The sequence below is a fragment of the Fragaria vesca genome, linkage group LG2 (genome assembly GCF_000184155.1).
Source record: "Fragaria vesca subsp. vesca linkage group LG2, FraVesHawaii_1.0, whole genome shotgun sequence".
Classification (NCBI taxonomy): Eukaryota; Viridiplantae; Streptophyta; class Magnoliopsida; order Rosales; family Rosaceae; genus Fragaria; species Fragaria vesca.
In genome coordinates, this window is record NC_020492.1 from 16,310,716 (window position 1) to 16,319,071 (window position 8,356).

Genomic DNA, 8,356 nt, shown 5'->3' on the forward strand with positions numbered 1-8,356 from the left:
AACAAGGTGCCTTTCGATTTGCTTCCTGGGACTTCAGCATTCGATCCAGCGGGAGCCGAAAGCATTGAATCGATCTGGTCTTAATGTTTGATTCGAATTTATACCAACATCCTGATCTGCCTAAAGCTAGTGTCTCATGTCAAAAGGCTGCTAAGCCTCATATTGTTCCGACATGTCGATCCAGAGGCTTCTAAGCTTACTACTTATGAGCTAAATGATCGCAACGGCTTGATGAGGAATGTACCTTACTCCAAACCCTAATATGACATCTGACGTTGAGTTTAAGGCAAATTAGGAACCCTACTCAAAGCTTTCATTCTCATGTTTCAGTAAGATGTGTTGCTTCATCACGTCCAGCTGAACTAGTGAACTATAGTGCAGTTGATGGTGAACAGTTTAGTCATTTAGAGATCAACAACCTTAGAAACTAGCGAAGTATGACAAACTTTATTTTGCTTTCGACTGTAAAGGTAGTTAACTGTAACAATTCCAAATCATTTGTATTTCTATTAATTTTTTTTTTTAAACAATCATCCAGTGATTTAAAACTGGTGTTGTATGAAGGAAAAAGAGAACGCAAAAGAGAAACACATTCATTTCCGGCAATGTTTTGTGAGTTGTTTTTTTCCTTTCGTTTTTATCCGACACCCTTTTTCCAGATTGGTCGCGGTATCCTAAAGATGAGTCTTGACGTCTCTGATTATTAGCAAGTAATAAAGACAGACTTACGGATTACACTGACTCAGCTAATAATGGAGAATCAAATTAAACCTGTGACATGATATTATTTCTCCTCCAATAGATATATTATGCCCAGATTGTATGTTTACCGTAAACTCAATGGGAAGTTTAATAATTAGAAGATTGAGAGAGAAAAAACAAAGATGGAAGAATAGGAAAAAAAAAAAAATTGAAAAAACAGAATTCTTATATGAACTGAGGGAGAGAGGAAGATATTGATACAAGAGAACGTGCTGTGGTTGAGTTAAGATGAAAGGATATCATCAATCCTTATCATCGTGATCAGTATTCTTGTACTCATGAATCTAATAAAACTCAGCAAGGCTCTTATATTGATTTTGATCAGTCCCTCGATTCAAGATGAGGGAAGAAGGTCGGATTTGAGGGCTCTCCATGACTCAATCTTCTCTGAGTTTTTATTTTCTAAATGAAAGTAGACGAAAGAGGAATTAGAGAATTGTTCATTGGAAGATGAAGGATTCAAACTGTGAAGGAGAAGAAGGCGTGGAGAGAGAGAGAGAAGAAGAAGTTTCTGGATGACGTTGAAGTTCTGTTACCGGTGAAACTACAGAACATTGCATTTAATATGCGTTTTACTGAGGTGTCATGACACTAGCCTTTAGATTTAAACGGTTGAAATTAAAAGCTTAGAATAACCAAAAGGCCAATAAGTAGCAAAGGAGAGGATCCTTATCTAATACGGACAGAATCGTACCCAGCAAAATACTAAATAGACCCAGCAAACTTTATACACCTAGCAAAATTATCCAATTTCTATTCACACCCAGCAACATTCCAATAATACCCTTAAGTACGTTCATAAACCCAAAAGCCCTCGACCAGAAATACACGATTACCACTGCTGCTGATATGGTTGGGTTCCAAACTCGATTTTGGCACAGAGTGGCTGTCGTGGTGGTTGCAAAGACGGAAGCCAGAATTAGCTCTTATAAAGGAAGAGTTCCGAATTAAACTTCTCCTCATTGTTGATTAATTGAAGATCGACACAGACCCAATTTTATGTATGTATACTGGTGCCCAGAAAGTATAAGGTTGGAGCTTGGTGGATTAGGGTACCAACGAAGGGTCTGTCAACTTGTATGTCTAGTTTCAAGATTCCAACTGAAATGTCAATATGCATGAATGCATCTCCTTGAAATTGTCAATTGCAAGTTTTCAATACAACACAATTAAGGAACTAATTTGTTTTCTTTGTTGGGTTTTGTTGGAGATATATTGCTGTTTTTTTTTTTCGATTAGGATCGATTAGGATGTATCGTTGGGTTTGCTGGGTATCATTTGAAATGTTTTGCTGGGTTTCATCACAATAAGGGTATAATTGGAAATTACAAAATTTTAGTGGGTTTGAAAATGATGTTGGGTCTACTCAGTTATTTACTAGGTACATTTAGCAACACCCTAAAGTAATATAATTCATGGTTCATCCACCTTAATTCGCTGAGCTCTACCAGAGCTATATCCCTCCTCCAAGCCAAGTGAAGCATGTAGAAGGAGTCAAATATTGCTGCTTCTATTAATTCTTCTCCTTGACGCAGCTGGGCCGTCCTAACCAAAGGGTGCCATCTATCATTTTTCATTTCTAGCTATACTTCATCATCATCAACTAGCCCTTAATTTCGTCCAAAACACAAAAAAACAAACCCTTAATCATGTCTTCTGCTTCCACTCACCACCTCGTTCTCTGTTTCCAAACTTTTCTACCCTCACCATCATCCTCTTCTTTCTTCACCCACAATCAACCTAGTCATTTACATGCAGGTCAGAACATTATTATTTCTCCCCTCATTTAATTAACCTAATCTGTCATAGTTACCTACTTTCTTTACTTTCATCATAATTTATATTTCGTAATATCATTCTTCAATTATCATTATCCTCAGGTTTTTTGGGAAACGAAGACAAAAGGGTCCTTCCCTTAATTAGATGCAGTGTGGTTTCTAACACTCAAGGTAAAAAAAAATCGTAATGTTCTATACTTTTTTTTTTACCATATAGAGTTATAGACAACTAAAATGGTTAAACGATCACGGGTTTCTCGTGAACTTTACTCACAACCTCACCATCTTTGGAGAAATTTTTTAGTACTATGGGAGGACCACGTGACAGTATGATGTGGTCTTACATTCCAATCAAATATTGACACATAAATTTTATTAAGGAAAAATTACATCAGCTATTTTGTTAAAGATAAATTTAGGTTTGTTGTTGCCTTTTAAAACCTAAACTATAAACTCTAAACCCTAACCCCTAACCCCTAAACCCTAGTCCAAACTCAGCAAAAGCCCATGAAGGTCATTTCACAAAAAATAGAAAACTTTAGTTTTATTTTAGTTGTAATAAATCCACATGTCAATATTTAATTGGAATATTAGATCACGTCATACTACTACATGGTCCTCTTGTAGCATCAAACAGTGATATCACCACCCCATGAAACATCACCACATGTTTTACACCACAATTCTGGTTAACTCTTCAAACATAATTAATAATTAATTAATAACATTTATAAGTAATGAAGAGTATAACCATCTCCTACCATAAGCTAAAAACTCAAATTTAGCTAAGAAATGTTCCAAATCAACTAAAGTTAATTAACTTGGGTTGTGTTGCATGTAGAACATGTGGCAAACTTTTTTGGGGTGGTAGTTCCACCACCTAACTCAATGCGGTAGGTTAATTTGAATTGCTTACGAATGAGAGACCATGTCACTAAAACAAATGAATTTCGTTTTTTTTTTTTGCATTTATTTTATAAAAATAAAATTTTGAGGTACTTTCTTTTTCCAACTTTTTACCATTATGTATGAAATAAAGTCACATGCTTAATTTTTGTACAGATTATGCACCCTTGTTGCATAAGATTGTGGGAGATGATCCACAACAAAAGGAAGAAACTCATCTTACCAAGGTGAACGATCAATTTTTTTCTGAGGCTGAAATTGAAGACAGAAATTGATAATTAAAGACGAGTCCAGTTCTAACTACGTATATACGTTTCCAATCATGAACCCAAACTAATAAATCCAATTGCTGTTACTTCTGCTGCCATTGAACTTAATTGGAATATCAATTTTGTTTACATTAACCTACACTAGTTCTTGATCTGATAATCAATTGAAAATTATAGGATGACTCTGCATCGACACAGATCATCAAGGAACATGTGGACTCCGTCAAGTCCATAATGTTCTCTATGAAGGATGGAGAGATCAGCATATCAGCGTACGACACCGCATGGATTGCTTTGGTTGAAGACGTGAATGGAACTGGTTCACCTCAGTTCCCTTCCAGCCTCGAATGGATTGCCAACAACCAGCTTGAAGATGGCTCTTGGGGCTACAAGGACGTTTTCTCTGCTCACGATCGACTCATCAGCACCCTCGCCTGCGTCGTTGCGTTAAAGTCGTGGAATCTCCATGCCGAGAAATGCTTCAAAGGTGAGGCAGCTAGATGCTGTGTTATTTGCACTCTCAGTTTTTAACTCTATCATGCTGGAAAAATATATTTGTATTTTGTTAATTATTACCCTCTTCTACGATCAGGAATGAAGTTTTTCAAGGAAAACCTAAACAAGCTTGCAGACGAGAACAGTGAGCACATGACGGTAGGGTTTGAACTTACATTCCCTTCTCTCTTGGAAATAGCTCGAAGCTTAAGCCTTCAAGTGCCTGATGACGCTCCTGCGTTGCATGAGATCTATGCCCGAAGATACCTGAAACTCTCAAAGTAAGTTTGATATTTCAGTTTTATTTATTTACATTATGTTGCTGAATGTAATTAAATTAGCCTTATATACATACACATGTACTGTGGATAAATGAATAATGCACGCATATATGTCGGAGTAGGATACCGAGGGAAATGATGCACAATGTGGTCACAACACTGCTTTATAGCCTGGAAGGAATGGCAGGTCTTGACTGGGAAAAGCTTCTGAAACTACAGTCCAGAGACGGGTCGTTTCTGTGTTCTCCGGCATCTACTGCCTATGCATTGCAGCAGACAAAGGATCAAAACTGCATGTCGTATCTGTTGAGTGTAGTCCAATATTTCAATGGAGGAGGTATCAGTTCTCAATTCAGTGCATATGCATACAAAACATCCAAGCTATCTCAACTTTGACCGTCACTTTTGAAGTGAAGAAACTGTGTCTTTTAAGGAAATAATGCCAACTCATTTTTTAAGGAAATAAAGCTATCTCAACTCATTTTTTAAAAAAATAATACCCATTTAATACTAATTTTAACCAATCATTACCCATTTTAATACCAATCATTTTGAAAAGCCCATTTCAATATAAGGTACCTATATTTGTACCCAAATGAATAAATCTTTACTTATAGTCTTAACAAACAATATTATTTTATGACTATTTTGCCCTCACCCCTTAAATATGTATAGAGAGAGAAGATTTGACCGGAACCTCACCGGACTCCGGTCACCGGTGACCGCAATCTTACCGGTCGCTGGAATCTCACCGTATTTTTTTAAATGTCACAGGAATCTCGTCGGTCGTCGGAAATTTCGTCGGATTTTTTTTAAAATGTCACCGGAATCTGCCAGACCTTGTCGGATGTATACCGCACCATCGCTAAAGTTTAATTAAGAGGCAGTAATGATGAAAAATGTTTTACTGGGGGGCAATAAACTTCTATTAAAATTTTACTAGGGGCAGTAAACTTCTACCCAGGTCAATAAAACCTTCTACTGAGGTCAATAAAACCTATTGAGGGGCAATACTAATGAAAAATGTTTTACTGGGGGCAATAAACTTCTACTGAGATTTTACTGGGGGGCAATAAACTTCTACTGGGGGCAGTAAACTTCTACTGAGGTCAATAAAACCTTCTACGGTCAATAAAACCTTATTGAGAGACAGTACTGATGAAAAATGTTTTACTGGGGGCAATAAACTTCTACTGAGATTTTACTGGGGGGCAGTAAACTTCTACTGGGGGTAATAAACTTCTACTGGGGGTAAAAAAAGAAGAAGATAGTGGTAATATGAAATTACTAAGGGTAATAAGATATTACTGGGGTGTAGTAAAAAACAACCACAACACCAATTTAACCTCCAGACCAACAACAACCACAATTTACAAAGAAGGATCATATCCTACCTTGAAATTAGCTACATGGAGTCGTTGAGTGGCCGGAAACTTCACCGCCTGAGTCGATGGGGACGGTGGTGGTGGATCGTTGATCTACAACGAAGCAGATCGAAGCGTGATGAAAGGAGATCTCTCCAGACATCTCTCCACCATCATCGTCGTGTGTTAGTCGACGAGAGGAGATCGAACAACGTCGCCAGAGCTAATCCCTAGCGAGATCCGGCATCGCAATCATTTCAGAGAGAGCTTCGACTAGTATTGGCCTCACCGGTGCGGGGAAGGGCCGGTGGAGAGAGAGAGAGAGAGGAGAGAGATGGTACGGCTAAAATAGCCTCACAATTTAACCCTGCAAAAGATTGTCAATTGTAGTATAAAGAAGCAAGGATCGTTCATTGCCAGAGATTGAGGGTATTTAATTTCACACACAAAAACAATGTCATAAAAGTGTCTACTGTTCCTGACGAACAGCAGACTAAAATATAATTCACTACCTAATCCACACTACTCAGAAAATTATGAAAATTTATAAAACTAAACTAGACACACAGAAGAACACGCACACAAAATTTGAGGGGATTTGGAGTTTGTTTACTATACTAAATAAATCACGAAATACAGAAGACAGAAGAATAAGAAAACATGTTTGATTTGTAGTTTGAGAAATATGATAGAGAAGAGGTTAGGGATTTAGGAAATTCACCACCGAATATGCTTCAAAACAAAGTCCACACAACCAAGATTCCAATTACCAAGTTATGAAAAGGTTCAATCAAGAATAAACCGTGAACGCACTGCGTAAATTCTTATTACTTCCCTTAACTACTTATGCAAGATGAACGCACCATTACTAAGCCTTTAGAATAACCAATCAAGGTATAGACGCTATCCTATCTATAAATTATTCTAAGCATTAAGATCAATGGAAGTGATTGAACAAGTATGCAAAACTAGTGTGGAACGCCTACCTAGCATGCGTCTCTCTATTTAGTTTCACCTATTGTCCTATAGGTTTTACTACTTTGAATTAAGCCGTATTAACCGTTTAGGAGATTAAACAACCTAATTCTAGCCCCACTTACAAGTTCATAATGTTCTATGTATGCATCCATGAACATAAACAAGCAAGAGTTCTCTATAAATCAAAACCAAACAGACAATCCAACTAAGTAATTACGAAATCAAGGTTGTGAAACAAAGTTTATTGCATAATTCGGGGCTTCAAACCTTCACCCCTAACTAAGATAAACTAGCCACACATCGTTGTAGAAATCATATAGAGAAAATAAATCATATTCGAAAGTTAAAGATTACAAAGGGAAGAAGAAAACTGTGAATGGAAGGAGTTGACGATGATCTTGGCGACTTCCCCTTGATGGATTCTTGTGCGATGCAGCAACGTGAAGGCTCTATTGCAGTCTGACGGCTTAGAGTCTTCTAGTATTAGGGTTTTGCTTTAAGTAGTCTCTAAGTCTTCAAAGCTTCATTTTCAGACTATGTTTCCTTCTTTTACTAGAATCAATGTTTGGGCCATCTTTTAAATGTCTTCCACCATATAATCTGGGCTTGGCTTTTAGGAAAATTATATTAATGATGTCACTCTTCAAAATCGTGCAAAAACCCCCAAGAAAGATTCTCAGAAACCAGCCCAAACACTGTCTCGAACTTGACTGCTGCACAGCTTTCCCGGAACTGCTGATTTTCTGTCCAACTTTGGAGCTTCATAACTCCCAGATGACATCACCGATTTGGATGATTCTTGAGTCCAAATTAATCTACAAATGCTCCTCTACAAATATGGGCAGTCATCTTGGTGAAAACGTTCTCAGAACAGCATGGAAATAAGCCTTGAAAACCAGAGAAAATAAGCAGAAACCATTTTTCAGCTTTTTGTGTTTGAAGCTTCTGTTTTGGTGAAGTGGTTCCATCGCCTTTCCTTGATATTTTTGACCATGTGAGTGATCAATCTCCATCCTTGACATCTCTACTTCGTATTGGAAGCCTTGCTTGCATCACATGAGCACATATTTGCATTATCTTGCTCCACGAAGTATCTAAGAAAATAACAAAGTTAAAACGATCTTTTTAAAGGAAAATAGCTAAGTTAAATGCAAAGGTTAAACTATAAAATCGTCGCATTTTATGCTCCTATCAAGAGAGATGTTTGATCTGATCGGATCTGAAACCGTTGCCGACTTCTTCTCCGGGCAAAGGTGATGCTGATGCTCCTCGATCGAGACGTCGCCGTCGACGCCATCTTCTGCCATGGAGGAGCACTTAAGCTTCAACGTGGTGGTGGAGGTCTAGAGAGAAAGAGAGAGAGAGAGAGAGAGAGAGAGAGAGAGAGAGAGAGAGAGAGAGAGAGAGAGAGAGAGAGAGAGAGAGAGAGAGAGAGAGAGAGAGAGAGAGAGAGAGAGAGTAGTAGAGTAGTAGTAGAGTAGTAGTAGTAGTAGTAGTAGTAGTAGTAGTAGTAGTAGTAGTAG

At 37.7% G+C, this 8,356-nt stretch overlaps 1 pseudogene; it reads left to right on the forward strand.

Annotated features, from left to right (window-relative positions):
* The first annotated feature begins 2,848 nt into the window (after positions 1–2,848).
* The window catches only part of LOC101310864, an 8,760-nt pseudogene continuing 3,252 nt past the window's right edge, over positions 2,849–8,356 (forward strand).